This window comes from Podarcis erhardii, assembly GCF_964252035.2.
Source record: "Podarcis erhardii genome assembly, chromosome: 9".
NCBI lineage: Eukaryota > Metazoa > Chordata > Lepidosauria > Squamata > Lacertidae > Podarcis > Podarcis erhardii.
The window spans coordinates 23,426,057-23,444,019 of NC_138512.1; the positions used below are offsets into that span (position 1 = coordinate 23,426,057).

At 44.3% G+C, this 17,963-nt stretch overlaps 1 long non-coding RNA gene across 6 annotated transcripts in view; it reads left to right on the forward strand.

Moving 5' to 3' along the window:
* The window catches only part of LOC309349697, a 230,293-nt gene that overhangs the window by 45,561 nt on the left and 166,769 nt on the right, over positions 1–17,963 (forward strand). For 4 of the 6 annotated variants that reach the window (XR_014160098.1, XR_014160099.1, XR_014160100.1 and 1 more), the window contains one exon: positions 15,415–15,480. This is a non-coding gene — a long non-coding RNA (uncharacterized lncRNA). The other 2 variants (XR_014160102.1, XR_014160103.1) reach the window with 2 other exon arrangements.

A 17,963-nucleotide genomic window follows, 5' to 3' on the forward strand; every position in this document is an offset into this window, starting at 1 on the left:
GTAGAGCAGCCTTTTCCATTCTGCTGGCTTCCTGCTCTTTTAGACTACAACTTCCATCAGCCCCATGCAACATGGCCATGCAGGTTGAGGCTCATGGTGACTGTGGTCCAAAACAGGTGGAAGAAAACACAATGGGAAAGGATACTTCAGACAAATTGATGGAAATATATGCATACTTAACTTCCCATTGAATTCAGTAAAAACAAACCAACGAAAACATAGCAACCAACTATTAAGTAGCTAGAACCCCTCCAATGACCAACAGTGCTTAGTTTGTTGTTACTGCCAACTTACATAGACTATTTATTAAAGTTAGTTACACTGATAAGGCAAAATGACTGCTGGGCATTTACCGTTTCCTTTAAGAAATGCTTTTGCTTTAAGTAACTAAAGTGAAAGTGACTCATCTTAAACCAATTAAGCTCGCAGTCTTTTTGAATTGCCTTAGAATTCAATTTAATAGATCCAATTTAGGCAAAATCCAATTTGAAAGGTTGGTCGGCGAGTGAAACACTGGTCAAAACCTTTGGATTGGCCGAGGAAAGAGACTTTCTAATTTTCATATTGATTCATAGTAATTGACAATCTAATTTTTAAAAAAGCAATGTTTGTTCCTTACCTCACAAAGTATATTTAGCAGTAGTGACTGTAAATATGCTTTAAGAAAGCAGAATAATATGTTAAACAGTTTCACTAATTGGTCAACAATGATTAATATTCCAATTCATTAAAGTGCGAAAGGAACACTTCTCTGTATTAGTTTTCCTCTGCTTACCGAGTGTTGGGTCTTATCATTCAGAAAGCATAAATATAAATGGAAATTATACATTAGGCTGCCACATATTAAATGAACATTTTTCCATGTAGTACAAGAAACATAGCTGAACACCAATTGTACTTCCATATGAGTCCCATCTGAAGTTCATGAGGAGGTGGGACCAGCAGAACCTGTTCTATGGTGGCACCAATGTATTGGAGCTTTTGCAAAAGGAAACACATCACAACAGGCAATGGGTGGCTCCAGATTCTCTCTTGTCCTCTTGCCCTTCATCCTATTCAAGTCCACTATTGGTAGAAAAGTGGATGGGCAGGACCTCTCATAGTCAGTGGAGAGATGGAAAATGACTCTCACCAAAGTACAGACACAGGAAATGACATCATGGCTGGGGAAGGGACAATGGTGAGGAGACAGTGTTGGGCCCCTGGCCAGTGTTCGGCTGTGTTGTCTTCTGCTGCTGTGCCTGTCTCTGAGGACTGGGACTGCAGCAGATGGTGAGGGGGTTTAATCCTTTCCTCCAATTCTATAGTCCCATTGGCGCCATCTTGTTTGATGGGTAGGTCAGACTATGAGGCGGAAATGTTGTTGTGATATGCTAGAAGGGCCAAGCACTTTTCAAAGGAAGCTCCCAGGCTTGCTATTTTGAGTTGGGATTTAGTCACAAATCCAGATCTCCAGGTACCAGTGTTGTGTAGTGGTTAGAGTGTCGGACTAGGACCTGGGAGACCAGGGTTCGAATCCCGATTCAGTCACGAAGCTTGCTAGGTGACCTCAGGCCAGGCACTAAGTTACTTGAGTGTGTGGTGGAATGTCAGTTCCAGGGGTTTCTGGAGGAGATGGTTGATCTAGATCCATTTCAATCTGGTTTTAGACCTGGTCTCTGCAGTGGCCAGGGCTGCATTTGCAGAGGTAAAACTCTTGTGCCAACTGCACCTGTTCCCTGAGATGTCTGATTTGGTCACAGTGACACAACCCAGCAAGGATATAATACTTTTTTTTTGTTCTTAACTGGGAACAGCTTGTGGGGAGCGGGAAATGGCCAATTTATATTTTATAAAGCGGTGGCAACGCATCAGCAATGCAAGTGTTAACATGCCTGACTTAACAAGGCTCTATTTCCTGACAGCACAACATGGTTTTTAAAAACACTCCTGAATGAAGACGGTAACATGCCAGTCATTATACAAGGGATAATGGTGACAGAGTGACGGCTGAATGAGATATTTCGTGTTTTTTTTTTAATGGGACAAAACTTTTCTTCGCAGCCGTCTTTCTGCCTCTTTCTCTTTCCTTTTCTTTGGCTGCCTCTCTTCTCCTTTATCCTTTCATTCTTGTTTCAAGAATAGCGAAAGAACAGTGATAAGAAAAAGGTGACGGAGAGATAAATCACACAAAAGATTTTTAAAAAGCCTGACATATACGAACATGGGAAATGCATTGCTTGATAGAGCAATGATGGCTTCAACATGACTACCCACCCCCATGAGCCCAACACACTTTTGTGAAAAATATTGCGCCCATTTTGTTTTTCCCAGTGTTTCGGGGCATTTTGGAGAAAGGGTAGAAAATGCTGCTGAAATATGGATTACTAATCTCTGTGTGCATATGCGTCTCAGAACTGTCAGACAGAGGGTCTTAAAAGAAGAGGAAGTGATGGATGTTTTTCCCAGGGGGAAAAATGTTTTGTTGCTGGTTCAGGTCTTGGTTTCATGGTGGCATCCCATTCTACTTTGGGACAGAACACACCATGGGAACAAAATTGTCCCATGGTGTCACACAGGGGTGAGGAACCTCAGGTGGTGGGGAGAGGGGTGTGTGTGTGAATGCGGCCCTCCAGGTCTTTTATTCTGGCCCTTGGAACCCTTCATGCCACGCCTCCTCTCTCCAGGTCACACTGTTTACTGGCCCTGTTTTGCATCCTCCTTGAGTGGGTTTGCCTGGGTGAAATGCATCCTTGAACTCCAGCATAGCCTTTTGCTTGTATGGACAGAGGAGAGGGGTACATAGGGCTGTGTGTAGAAACTAGTCTACGGAGAAAGGTAAAATGTACATTTGTTGCTCTGTCCACTTTTGATTCTGACCTCTTCCACTATTGGTATCCAGCCCACAAAAGGTTGCCCAGAAGCAGGGTCAGACCAATATAGTTTGGCACTTGAGGCAGGCCCCAAAGTGGTGTCTCCCTCCTTGTCAGGTAAGAAGGGGTGAGGGGAAATCTATACTGTATCAGGAACAAGAGGAAACAAAGATGTACATTGGGATCGGCTGCCCCTGAAGATTCTGTCACCTGAGGCAGTTATCTCACCTTGCCTCATGTGAATGTGGCCCTTGGACTTAGGAAATGTTCTGCAGCTCTGATGTAGCATAATTCCCAGGTACGTCCTTAGGGTAAAATATGGCTGCCCCCACAGGGCACAATTCATTAAGTTTCAGGAATGTTTAAATCCCATTCATTTTAATTTGAGTTAGGTCTATTCACCCCCTAATCAGAGAAGCCCCTCAAGATCTCTACCGCACTGCTGATTCTGCAGCGTTAATTTCTGTTGTGAGGGATGACCCCCTTTTAGCATCCACTCGCAACTTCTTAATTTTATCTGTTTGTTAGTTCCCCCTTTTTTTGTTTCTAATGTATTGTTGGGGCTTAGATAACCCCTTTCTCACTGTATAAATTGGGGGGGGGCGCTCCTTGAATTTGTGTCAATATCTTACTGGAGAGTCCAGAACTAATTCATGGGGTCTGGAGGCGAAGGCACCAGAGGAGGGTGTAGCTCCTTTGCGGAGAGGTTCTTCCCTAAATTTCTTCTTTTTTAAAGTCCAGTTCTAGTGTGGGGAAACCCCTTTTTTGCGCTGCTGAGCCTCTGCTCCTGGGAAATCCACCCGAGTAGGGGCAGTCTACGTCTCCTGTTGCTCCTGCTTCACCTCTCCAGGTGCCGAGTCTGCCTCAGAACTCAGACTCCGACCCAACGCTGTTCCGGAAGTGGGCACAATTCATTAAGTTTCAGGAATGTTTAAATCCCATTCATTTTAATTTGAGAGTTAAGTCTATTCACCCCCTTATCAGGCAGGTGGCTTTGTGGGTGGGCCCCGGGCCACCCTGGTAAACCAACCTATTGCAGGCTGGATTGTTTTCGTGCCACCAAATGGGCCAATGGTGGCAGGAGTTAGGGGGTATTCCCCTGGGCGCAGACCCAACCGACCAATTGCAGCCCTTGCAGCCCAGGGGAACTTTAAGTGCCTGGCCTGTGGGACCTTTCGGCTTCTCTCTCACTGTGCCAGTTACCACAATGCCTATGGCCAAACCTCACATATGTAGCCAATAAAGTTGTGGCCTTATTTGATCCCACAACCAATATGCCATGTGTTGTCTAGTTATTTGCACCCTAGGGAACAGGGTAGTCATGGGTCCTCGATACCCAATTGAATTATTGAATCTCTGCTACTGAAATTAGCTAGATTTTAAAGAAATGTTTCAGTTTGTTTAAATAATGGTTTAGTATAGAAACCCTTTAAGAGCTGGTCATCACCCTTAATAAAGAATTCCCTCTCCCTCCCCAAATTTAGTTTTGCTTCCCTTTCCCCTTTCAATGGAATTTGCAGACAGGTTTACCAGGATACCTTTTTTCTTAGAGACAGTAGAGATGTCACATGTGAAATCTATTTGCCTACAGAGAATATTAAAGGTAAAGGGACCCCTGACCATTAGGTCCAGTCATGACCGACTCTGGGGTTGCGGCGCTCATCTCGCTTTATTGGCTGAGGGAGCTGGCGTACAGCTTCCGGGTCATGTGGCCAGCAGGACCAAGCCGCTTCTGATGAACCAGAGCAGCACACGGAAACGGCGTTTACCTTCCCACTGGAGTGGTACCTATTTATCTACTTGCACTTTGACGTGCTTTCGAACTGCTAGGTTGGCAGGAGCAGGGACCGAGCAACGGGAGCTCACCCCGTCGCGGGGATTCGAACTGCCGACCTTCTGATCGGCAAGTCCTAGGCTCTGTGGTTTAACCCACAGCGCCACCCGCATCCCTACAGAGAATATTAGGAAGCAGTAATAAGCAGAGACGGTATTTTACAAGGACAAATCAATGCTGGATCAAAATCCAGTAAGCTAGGAGTTGGCTGTGGCAGACAGTTCCACAAAACAAGAAAAAATAGTTCCAGTCCTGATATTGCTAGACTATGATTCTCATAGGCCCTAGCAAACATGGCCAATTATCAGGGATAATGGGAGTTGTAGTTCAGCAATATCTGGAGGCCCAAAACTTCCCCACACAACAGATCTACCGTATTTTTCGTCCTATAGGACGAAATTTTCCCCCTCCAAAAATGAAGGGGAAATGAGTGGGCGTCCTATAGGGCGAATGAAGTCTTTCGCTGAAGCCTGGAGAGTGAGAGGCGTCGGTGCGCACTGACCCCTCTCCCTCTCCAGGCTTCAGGAAGCTATCTGCAAGTCTTGGGAGCCCGGCGGGAGTTCCCACTGGGCTCGCGGGCAGCAGCCTGCAGCCCGAAGCACGGGGCGCACTTCGGAGCGCGCCCCGTGCTTCGCGCAGATGTCTGCAAGCCTTGCGAGCAACAGCCTGTTCTGGGCGCTGGGGTTGGGGGAAGCTCGGGCTTCCCCCGCCCCCAGCCCCGCACGCAAGCTCTGGGAGTGATGGCAAGGTTGAGCGCAACCTCGCCTTCGCTCCCAGACCCCCAGCCCCAGGCTAAAAATGAAGCCAGGACAGCTGGCGGGATCCATCCCGCTCGCTGTCATGGCTTCTTTGCTCTTTGGGGCTCGGGGGAAAAAATAATTTCCCCCCTTTATTCCCCCCCCGAAATAAGTGCGCCCTATGGGCCGGTGTGACCTATAGGGCGAAAAATACGGTAAGTGGCTTTTAAAATGTCAGTGGTATTGGAGAGAGAGGCTGGGAAGAGAGATTTCTTGCTTTCTTGTAGCAGAGTTAGGCACAGTGGCAATAGCTCCGGGCACATTTAAACTTGGTTGGATTTTGCATCTATCCTCATTTACCTTTAAATAAATGTTCCCAATGAAAATACTTAGGCTAAAATAAATCACACTTATTAGCTTTGCAAATAAGTGAATGTTTTACTCACAGATTTTCCAGAAATCTGTTACAGCAAACAAGTACCTATCTGTTGGCAGTAAAACAAAGATGAACAAAGGCTTCAAACAACTTCAAAACAAATGTACTTGATTTCCTTACAAAAAGGATCATGCAATCTTTGGTTTAGCAAAGAGGCAGGCTGTAAAATCTCACTTTTGGAGAGATTCACTTCACTTGCAGGGAGCCTCATGGTTCCTTCTTTCAGGAAGCATGAAGAGAAAGGAGAGTGAGACGAGGGATGGGAACAGGTGCTGCTGAGAGGCAACCTGAGCTGTGGGCTCAGGTTAACTCTTTCACACATCGAAGTGTAAGCCAGTAACTGTGTATTACAGTAAGTGGCTCCTATGTGCTCTGGTAGCTTCCTGACTGGATTATTGTAATGCATTCTACATGGAGCTGCCCTTGAAGATGACTCAGAAACTTCAACTGATCTAAAATGCAGTAGCCAGGTTACTGGCTGGGGTTTAATTCATAACTCACATAAACACTGTTTTAAAACAGCTGCACTGCATGCCAGTTCATTTCTAGGCCTAATTCAAGGTGTTAAAATTAGTGTTTAAAACCTTATATGACTCTTGCCACAAATATTTGAAAGAGTGTCTCTTTCCCTATAAACTTTTGATTGCTAAAATCAGCAGAGGGGACCCTCTTGGTAGTTTCACAACCTCAGATGTTGAGGGGGTGGCAGTCCAGGAGAAGGCATTATCTATGGCAGCTTCTAAATTATAATATTTCTGCCTCAGAGTGCTGGCAGAGGAATGGGGGGGGGACCGACCATCGAAGCCACCCCCCCCGACATGTGCTGTGCACCCCCCACTGCACCAGGCACTACGGCCTCGGGATGCGTGCGATGCCCCCGGGCAACGTGCCACGCCCCCGGGACGTGTGCCAGTCACACCCCTGCCTGCTATCTGCCCCCCGTTCCGGGCCATGCAGCTTGGCCACTGCCTCAGAGAGGTGCATTTAACACTATCATTCTTTAGTTTCCGTCATATGCTGAAGATGCTCTGCTGCACTCTAGTCTTTGACACCTAAGTTGTGTATATGTATATATTTGGGACCAAGCCTATGGCTGTGATAGTAACTTGATTTACACTGAATTAATATTGTATTTTTAATTGTTTGAACCCAACCTGTGACCTTATGGGGAAGGGCGGCTAAGAAACTGAAATTGTAAAGTGGTACCTTGGCTTACATATGCTTCAGGTTACATACGCTTCAGGTTACAGACTCCGCTAACCCAGAAATAGTGCTCCAGGTTAAGAACTTTGCTTCAGGATGAGAACAGAAATCGTGCTCCGGTGGCGCGGCAGCAGCAGGAGGCCCCATTAGCTAAAGTGGTGCTTCAGGTTAAGAACAGTTTCAGGTTAAGAATGGACCTCTGGAACGAATTAAGTACTTAACCCAAGGTACCAATGTAATAATAGCTGAGTGAAGATGGGCTCCAAAAATTCTTCACCCTGTTTGCACATCATGAGATTGGGAGTACAGTGTCACTAAATACTCTTGGGAAGGAGATATTTTCCCTTAGTAAGGTCCCTAACCCCCCCACATCACAAGGTTTCCTTTGCCAATGCAGCAACTGAGTTGCCATTTTATATCCCCCACAATGCCCCAGGCCTAGCATTGCTCCTTGGAATTGAGGGGAGGGGATAGTGACTACTACAAAAATGGTAGAGAATATTTGCCAAATGGAGGTGGTGCAAAACAGAGTTCCCAGAAATTTTCCCCGCGGAAATCTTTTCAGATTTACTCTTGTCCCAAGAGAGAGAGATACAGAGACTATAATTCTGGTCTGTAAATGGGAAGATGGCACAAAAGTTAACAGTTAAAAAAAAAATACAACACACAATAACCTCTTTATCATACTAATTCTTTTCTTTTGAAATCAGAACTGGAGGCACACCCTCTTGTGGCTTTAAGCATAAGAGAAACTGGTATTCACTGTAGTTTTTGCATAAATCACATGAGTACATTTATTAGTTCATGTTTAACAAACGCTGTGTTTAAGTGACACCTAATCACCACTCTTGTTCAGTGCAAGTACCTCAGAGCAAATTCATGTCAGCTGTCTATATTTCTTTAAGAGCTCACTAATTGTTCTTTAGGGCATTGATACAGAATAATTTCTTATATCTTTTTTTTTTTTTAAAAAAAGAGACTTTAATATTTCAATTCAGACCCCGGAAACAATTATAGGCTGTTGTGCTCTTGGTCATTTTAGACAATACTTATGAAAAATGGATGGCACTGGGGAGAACGGCGTATTTCAATAAGGTCTTAGATACAGTGCATACTTCAAACTTCCTTTTGCTCTTCTGAGAGCTCAGAAAGAAGGAAGAAAAACACTAAGGAAGATTTGGTCTAGTTTTTTTAGGCACTGCATCAATGAATGTAACAGCACTTAGCTTTCAGATAGTCGCATAATCATTGTTCAAAGCATCTTACATTCATTATCTCAGTAACAATTGCAACACGTACATTTATCTTGTAAGGTAGGACAGAATTTTGTGTGTATTATAGATGTGGGAAAGGATGACGCTGAGACAGAATGGTTGTCTAATGCAACCTAGTGAATTCATGGCTCAAAATCTTTTGAATCAGATTTCCCTGTTCCCAGCTCACACTCTTATGCTGCAATTCTATGGTCACTCGAAAAGGACCATATCCCACCAAACTTTGTGGGGACTTACTTCTGAGTAGGTACACATAGAATTGATAGGCTATAGTCCTGCGCACATTCATCTGTGAGTAAGCACCACAAAATACTGTATGAAACACAAAATACTGTATGAAACACAACAATATATAAAATGCAGTTAGTAAGAACAGTGAAATCAGAAATTCCACTGCAATATTTTTTGAGTTGCTATGGGATTAAGCAATTTGGTTGAGGTAATTACATCTAGATATACAGGACGCACACTGCCTCTGTAAAGAATTTGTTTCCAAGTTACCTAGTCCTCTTATGAGGAGTCACTCTTTTCTTCATATAGTTCACATATAATAGATGGCCAAAGCACAGCATAGCTTCATTTAAATGTTAATTCCATGTAGAGTTCTTTTTGCATGCTGCTAAGAAAACATTACCCATGGTAAAGGCCTTGAATGTGAATAACTACAGTGCACTCTCTACTGTAAGGGATTATCAAGTGCTGATTCCTGCTTTGTGAGTTTGATGTACTCCAGATAAGTGAAAGACTATGGTTGCAATACAATGCAGAGTAAAGCACACACAGACTGCAATACCAAACACACTTGAATGATAGAATGATGGAATCATAGAGTTGGAAGGGACCCCCATAAATAAGGGTTTCCCAAACCAGGGTCTCCAGCCACTAGGGTGTAAGTTCCATTAAAGACAGTAAGGCCTACTGTGTTGTTAAATAGATTGGTTTCAGTTGGGCTAAGTGTGCAGATATAGGAAGCTTTCTTATAATGAATTCAACCATTGTCCCATCTAGCTCAGTACGGCTAACATTGACTGGCAGTAGCTGTTCTGTGTTCCAGGCAGGGATCTCACCCAGCCTGGGATTGAACTTGTGACCTTCTGTATACAAAGCAGTTGCTCTACCATTGAACTACAGCCTTTCCTTGTGGCTCCTGTCATTTCCACTTTCAGCCAAGATAATATATTGTGCCACGTTGTGGCATGAATGGGCATTGAATCCAGTCAGCTGTTAAGTCTTCCTAGTCTCCATTCGTCAGGTCTAGAGAGTTCTAAGTCAGGTAATGTTTTGTTGTAGTACAAATGGATGAAGTGGCTGCTGGGAGAGGCAGGGGATGGTTATTCCAACACGAATGACTAGTGAACTTTCCACATGATATGGCTGGCCACCAGTGAGGCCAAATACTGTGTTAGATGTTCTTTTGGTTTGATCCAGCTGGGTGATCATTATGAAGAAACTTCTACAGTGGTACCTCTGGTTAAGAACTTAATTTGTTCTGGAGGTCCGTTCTTAGCCTGAAACTGTTCTTAACCTGAGGTACCACTTTAGCTAATGGGGCCTCCTGCTGCTGCCGCGCTGCCGCTACGTGATTTCTGTTCTCATCCTGAAGCAAAGTTCTTAGCCCGAGGTACTACTTCCGGGTTAGCGGAGTCTGTAACCTGAAGCGTCTGTAACCTGACGCGTCTGTAACCAGAGGTATAAACTGTATTTGTTTAAGGGAAAATTAATTAAGGGGGCTTTGAGTTTTTCAAACAGCAGCCTCCTCCATGGCACACTGCAAACTCCTCTTGAAATAGAGAGAACTTTCAAATGCAGGATTATGGTGTAGCATGAGAGTCTGTGGTTCAAAAGGGGGAAGGAGTCCAATCTCCCCCTGAGGATATCTAATCACTTGGACATGTCTAATGCGGCTATTTCGCTCTGGGCCAAAGAGTGTGAATAATGAGCCCAATTTCTAATTTAACAGTGAATCCCAAAGAGATGCTTCTGCAAGCTATGAAGCCAGCTTCAAAATGGACTAAAAAACTACGACTCAGGAATCCTAGGTGGGAATCAATCCTGTCCAAATGACAGCCTCTATGCTGCACCTCTGTGAGACGCTGCATTTTTCCATACGCTTTCAGACTGAATGACTTATTTTTAGTTGAAAGGCAGCAAGGAACGGCGGAGAAAGGAAAGTCTCCAAGAGAGCACAATAGGAGGAAGCACTTCTACCAAGTGAATTATATAGGAAATAAATATGATCATGATGGTTATATAGTTACACGGGCCACATCAATGACCAAGAAACTGACAGCAGTGTCTGGTTAGGAGAGCTAATCACACGTAACATTGCTTCAGAAAGCTTAGTGCTTAACAAAAACATACTTTCGCCCCATTACAAGTTCCAACCAGTTTGTGGAATTGATCGATTCAGAACCCAAGCCAGATTGCCCGCCATCATCCGAAACGCTCAGTTTGAGGGCCTCTGAATTATTTGCTTTCCCTTCCTGTATTCTGACTTTGCCAAATTGAGTGATGGTAATGTTTCTACCTGGAGTGTAATACTACTTCATTAAAATCAAGTGTGTTTTGCTGTGGATTTCAATGAGAGGTGGGCTGACTGCAACCTGAGATTGAACACTAAAAACTGTACTTCATCTATCTTTCTCCAGGAAGAGAATTTCATTTGCACATAGAGAAGGTGTAACAGTCCAGAAAAAGCGTGTGGCAAATAGTTTTTTTTTTTAAAAGAGCCTTAATATCACTTCACAATGCATCATTGTTTTAAACTACTTCTAGCGTTGCTGTAGGACTGAGATAATTCAGGATGAGGAGGGGAGGAGACGAGGAGGAGGATCTGGAGAAAGCATCAGCCTCATTTGCTGCTTAAGCACAGGGGGCGTGGAAGAGATAAGACCCGGGATAGAAAATGGAGAGAAAGTATAACAGTTTGGTGCTAAAGGAGTACTTTTGGTCTCCGTGAAGCCTTTGCATTAATCAAAATTGCAGGTCCTGTCTTGGGCAGCTCTCAAGTGAGATTTTGAACTTTCCTGAGCTCTTCTTTATTTCTGACCATTCTCACGCTGCATAATTGCTAAAGCAACGCGAGCCCTTCATTTTTAACATGCCTACTTGACATTCTCTGTTTGTTTACTTGTTTCCCTTTAACATCAAGCTATCTGGATGAAATTCGGATGCATGTTCAGGAGGTAGATCTACTTTTCAAAGCTGAGATACCAGCATGATGCCCCCCCCCCAGCAACCACCCATTTTGAAAGTCTGTGGGCAGAGAGGAAAGAGCAGAAATATGTGTGATGTGTGATCTGTTTTTGCAATTGAGATACTGGAATGAAAATTGGTTTTTCTCATACAGGGCATAATTATCCAGTTCAAGTGCAAATATCAGATAAGCACAGCACCAGCCCAGTACATTTTGCTGCCTGGGCTAAGGGAAAAGATGGTGATCTGTTCCTTCTAAGTACTGAAGCCAACCACACTGACAGCTGAACCTAACTTCCAGCACAGGCAATGGGACAGGATCCTCAACTACAACAAACTAGTTCCTCCCAAGGCTTTGCCAAATGACAGAACCAGCCCTGGATAACCATCCCAACGTGGATCTATTTTTAAAGGGGAGGGAGAAGATACAACACCTAAAAGATCTCTCAAATACGATTTACTTGGACAGGGGTTTTCTTAGTATGAGGACAAGCATGCGTCCTAGAAGGGACATGCGGATGCAACAAAGAACTGCAAGGAGAAAAAAAAGAACTCATTGGAACCTTGTGAGGTGTTTGATGGGGGAAGTCTTCTTTCTGGTCAGGTAAAAGTTGGTTTAACTGTCACTGGGAAGAGGTTAGACATAGAACTCTCAGTATGCAAATGAAGGATAGAAGATGTGCACATCCTGATTGGTGGGTGCTGGTTTAGAATTTTCAGTAAGTGAGTGTGATTGGCTTGGGCTGGAGGGGTCGGAATAAGTGGGTGCTAGTCAGTCAGGGTCAGTCTGTGTTGGCTGATGTTTGTGGTGGACAGCCAGAATAAGAAGGCAGCAGAGGAAGATGGTCAAGGAAGATGAAAGAAGACCCCCAGAGAAAGGCAGAGTGGGTTGATGGCCGCTTGAGGGCATGATGCTGGACTGGATGGGCTACTGGCTTGATTCAGCAGGCTCTCATGTTCTTATGGTGGCTTAGAGTGCGGAGTTGAGGGGAGAAGCTGACCCCAGTGCTAAGAAGTGAGAGGCAGTTTGGAACGCTGGTCTTTAGTGTCTGGTAGGGGAGTCAGAGGAAGATTCCACAACAGTGCAGCAAAAACAGACCTTCAGTAGGTTAGTAGGGGTTGGAATGGGGTTTCAACATGAATCCTCAGTTCATAGCTACCAACTTTCCCCCCTTTTAAAGGGAAATTCCCTTATTCTGAATAGGATTCCTCACAAGAAAAGGGAAAAGTTGACAGCTATGCCTCAGTTATAGTGTTGGTGAGGCTTAACTGGGGCAGAGAAAATATAAGGGCAATAAGGTAGAAAGGTTTGAATAGGGTAACTGGTTCCTCAAAGCTGTCTGGGTTTAGTAATACTGTAGTACAGTGGTACCTCAGGTTACAGATGCTTCAGGTTACAGACTCCGCTAACCCAGAAATAGTACCTCGGGTTAAGAACTTTGCTTCAGGATGAGAACAGAAATTGTGCAGGGGCAGCACAGCGGCAGCAGGAGGCCCCATTAGCTAAAGTGGTACCTCAGGTTAAGAACAGTTTCAGGTTAAGAACAGACCTCCAGAATGAGTTAAGTTCTTAACCCGAGGTACCACTGTAGTTTTAAAACAAGCTGTTGATATTTAAAATGAAAGTAGCAAGTTAACAAAGTGTGCACTCAGACAGTACTATATTAAAGGAACCATAAGCTTCTGCAGTACATAATCTTGCAATAAGTAAACTCCAATATCTTTGTTAAATATAGTAACTGAGTGTGACTAGCTTTATCCCACAGCTACCAGGGTTATTGGTAAATAAAGGGTGCAAAAGTTGTAAGTGATATTAAATGGTGGCAGCAGTATGGGTTTAGGAAAATCATTGGAGTGGAAGTCGGGGTTTGCTTTTATAGAATGAGTAAGGAAATATCCCCACTTCCCCCATGCCATGCCCTGATAAATTGCTTGAATACTTTCCTCAAACATCAGGCTTAGTTGCTGTGTCCAAAACAGAACACTGAACTAAGTGGTCTCATCTCATCTTGCAATGCAGTTCTTATGCAAGGTAGTCTTTGAGCAGCAAACCAAGAACAGCAGCTTGGCTATTTCCTCCAGCTGCCACTGAAACCACCCCATTGAAGTTTTACAATATGCTTCCTTGAGCTTTCTACTTATGTCAACATGTGTCACTTATTCTCTTAGGGGGCTATAGACAGATTCAATACAGAGAGGAAGCTCTTTTGTCTATTTTTAATTTTTATAGAATCAACTTTCTGTAGCACATCATCAATCAATTGAACACTGATATTTAACGCTTGTCCCTCCCTGATCTCTTGGCTGCCCTGTTACTACTCCTTTCTCCTCCTCCTCCATCTGGGAAGCAAAGTTCCCAGAGCTTCGAGCCTGAGATGGCACAACCTCCTTCTATGAGGCACTTGCCATCAAAGAGCTTTGTTTCTCAGTGAGATAAGGGGGTGGCAAAAACAGTAACCAGCAAGCAGGTAGAGAGTGAGCAAGGAGGGATAAGAATAAAACATTAACATTAAGCAATGTTGGTATAGAAGAGACAGATGTTGAACAACTATAGCTCAATGTTCAAGCACATGCTTTTCATGCAGAAGGTCCTTGGCTCACTCCATTTTTTGTGGTGGCAACCATCTCTCCCCCAATGTTCTGTGTGAGAGCCAGTGTGGTGTAGTGGTTAAGAGCGGCAGTCTCGTAATCTGGGGAACCAGGTTCGCGTCTCCGCTCCTCCACATGCAGCTGCTGGGTGACCTTGGGCCAGTCACACTTCTTTGAAGTCTCTCAGCCCCACTCACCTCACAGAGTGTTTGTTGTGGGGGAGGAAGGGAAAGGAGAATGTTAGCCGCTTTGAGACTCCTTAAAGGGAGTGAAAGGCAGGATATCAAATCCAAACTACTACTACTACTACTCCTCCTCCTCTTCTTCTTCTTCTTCTTCTTCTTCTTCTTCTTCTTCTTCTTCTTCTTCTGTAACAACACTTAAATTCTGAAGTATTGCAGAGATACAAAATGGTGGCCAAACTACCAGCAAAACAACCTGCAGTGATGGGGAGAAAAACTTAGGGGAGCAGAAAGAAGACGTGTCATTCCAACTGTAAATGGTAATCCCCACTTCCCAAGTCATTGTTGGAGAATTTCTCATTCCTTGGAGAAAATTGAGGAAATGGCTCCCCAAATTTCTCTGCCCACAGACAGGGTAGACAATTTTGAGGGGGCATTGGCACTCAGCTTCAGTTCCCATTCACTTACCTATGGAAAGATAGACAGTGAACAAACCTGATAGGTGAGATGATCATGCCCTGGAACAATCTTGAGTTTCCATCTTGGATGAGTGTGAGTCACCCCCTTATTGGCCCTTTTACTGACAGTGATGGTCAGTAGTGGCTCATTAACTCTGGTCAGCAACTAATCTAGGAGAAGGAACTTCTGATCACAACTTCTGTGCCCATGTCCTGCCTGCAGGATCTTTTTGCACTAGTATAACATCAACAGCTGCTCTGGCAAGAAAGTGGGAAAGATTCTATGTAAGCTTTTTTTACTTAAGTTCCATTTTTACTGCATGATATACGACCAAAACCATTCAGCAGTCAACTGATATTCCTCATGTGGGAAGCCATAAAAATTAAGTAAAGCCTTAAATCGATAAATGGTTGGATATGAATCCATCGTAGTAACAGAGAAAGAAAGAGTAAGATCCATGGATATTTATTCCTCAGCATAATATGTTATACCTCCAGGAAGGGGATTTGTTACTTTGTTCATTCAAGCCTACATATTTCTAAAAGGGAGAATTCAGAATGTCTTTTTATTATTACCCTTTCATTGCATTTCCAGACTGAATAAAAGCACAAATGATTCTCATTGACACTCTGACCCATTATTTCCTCCTAAAGGCAATGAAGACCGCAGAAAAAGTCCAGCACCTGTATCCAAGAACCCATATCTAAGTGCCTCTAAATGTGAGTACCATATTTTATATACCCCTTATGGTAAGAATATGACTATCAATATGAAACTCCTTCTCTAGCTGCCATCCATTTCACCACAATTCCATTAAGATGCATTATGTTTGCCATAGCTTGTCCTCTAAAACATGTTTTGTAAATTTGGCACCCTTACAAACATATCTCTTTACGAGAGGGGGTGATTCCTGCCTGTTTGAAGGAGGCAGTGATAAGACCGCTCCTGAAGAAACCACCCCTAGATTCTGAAAACTGAAGTAACTTCTGGCCAGTTGCTATCTTCCCTTTTGGGGGGCACTGAGTGGCTGGTCAATGTCCAGATCCTGGCACTCTTGGAGGAGACTACTTTTCTAGATCCATTTCAATTAAGGTTTTAGCCTGGCTTTGGCACAGAAACTGCCCTGGTCGCCTTATATGATTATCTCTGTTGGGAGAAAGACAGGGGCAATGTGTTCCTGTTAATCCTCCTTGACCTCTCAGTGGCTTTCAATGCAATCAGCCACTGTATCCTCCTAGAGAGGCTATCTGAGTTGAGTTTTTGCGGCATTGCTTTGCAGTGGTTCCAGTCCTCCTTGGATGGTTGTCTTCAGTGGTTGATGTTTGGGGAATGTTTTTTGGCAAAATGTGGTCTTCAATGTGGGGTCCCTCAAGGTTCAATTCCATCCCCCATGTTGTTTAATATCTACATGAAACTGCTGAGTGGAATCAGCTGGAGTTTGGGAGTGCGTTGTCAGCAATATGCTGCTGACACACAGCTCTATTTCTCATTTTTATCTGCAGGCAAGGCAGTGGACTGGTGTCTTGCCTTGGTAAGGGACTGGATGAGAGCCAATAAACTGAAGCTCAATCCAGATAAGGCACTGTTAGTGGGTGGTTCCCTAGACCAGATGGATGGGAGACTGCCTGTTCTTGAGGGGGTTATACTCTTAAGGAGAAGGTACATAGCTTGGGGGTGCTCCTGGAGCCATTACTGTTGCTTGGTGGCCTTGGAGTGCCTTCTGGCAGCTTGGGCTGGTGGCCAAGCTATGCCCCTATCTGGACTGGGATACCCTAACTTCTGTGGCCTATGCTCTGGTAATCTCTAGGTTGGATTACTGCAATGGGGGGCTCTTTTTCCATGGGGGGCAGGAAGCCTGTCCTCTTCTCCCTGCTGCTCACTCCCTGGGCAAATGCAAAAGTGCAGGAGAACCAGCCAGATGGTGTAGGTTAAGTGGTAAACTCTAGTTGCATGCCACCCCAATCTCCAGGTGGTGCAAGATATATCATCACGGACAGAATCATTGCCACACACGGTAAGAACAAGGATATAGTTTGAATGCTTCACTTGCAGCTTTATAAATAATTTAATGTGTCAATATGTATGGAAGCCGTTAATATTGCAGTTGTATAAGGGATTGTTATTTTGACTGGAGTGTAATTGGAATTAATAAGATTTTGGAACACAGAAATAAAGTAAATCATCAAACTATCAATTCTATCATGTGGTGGGAGACCTAAATTATATAATTTGGCATCTGAATGATTGGTATTAGTAACTGTATTATAATTTGGCATTGTTATAACGAGGCTATTATTGGATTATTGTAATTGAAAACTAATAAAAATTATTATCCCCCCCAAGCCCTACACAGCTCAGAGCCTCAATACTCCCCCTGCCACAATTTATGGTCTTAGCTTTCACCATATTGGTCCCTTCCTGCTCTTCACAGTGGTAGAGAAGAAAGGAAGATGGATGCACACACATACCATGGCACCTTGGGGATTTGAATATTTTGCATGTGGGAAAGTGAGAGGAAGCTGCAGAATAAAAACTGCCCATTGCCTTAGGGGTCACCAGTGTGCACATGCAGGTGCACATATGTCCACATAGATTTTCCTTGGTGGCCACAGGGTCCCTTCCTCACCCACACTGAAATTAAGCTTGAAAGAAGCATTTTATTGTAGCCAAAAGACTGTGCGTGCTTGGTTTCAGGGTGTTTGTAGTGCCCATGAGATTTTCTCTGGTTTACAGATGTGCCCATGGACCCAAAAATGTTGGTGACCACTGCACTACAGAATTGTGTTTTAGACTTCCGGTCGGCGCCAGCGTTTGATGGCGGTCCTAGCCTCAAGCTCCGAGGCAGGACTGCTCCGTAAGTTCGGGTCTTACCCGCTACGGCAAGCGGGGGACCCCTAAAATCACAGGCGCTGAAGCCTGTGAGCAAGGAGATTCGGTGGGCACCTTTGCGCCCCCCCGGCATCGTGAAAGAGCCTTTTTAAAGGCTCCGGAGCGGCATCGGGGTGAGCGCGGTGCTGAGGATCGCTACCCAGCTTACGGAGTGAAGCCGCGTCGCCATTAACGGAGAGCGCCGATTCCTTTCTGAAATCAACGACTGGCAACAACAATACCCGTGAGTAAGACTGCAAAAGTAAGACGGGACTTAAAAAATTTAGAAGATTTGGCTGAAAACGGGAAGGCAAAATTAAGGAAGTCAGCCTCC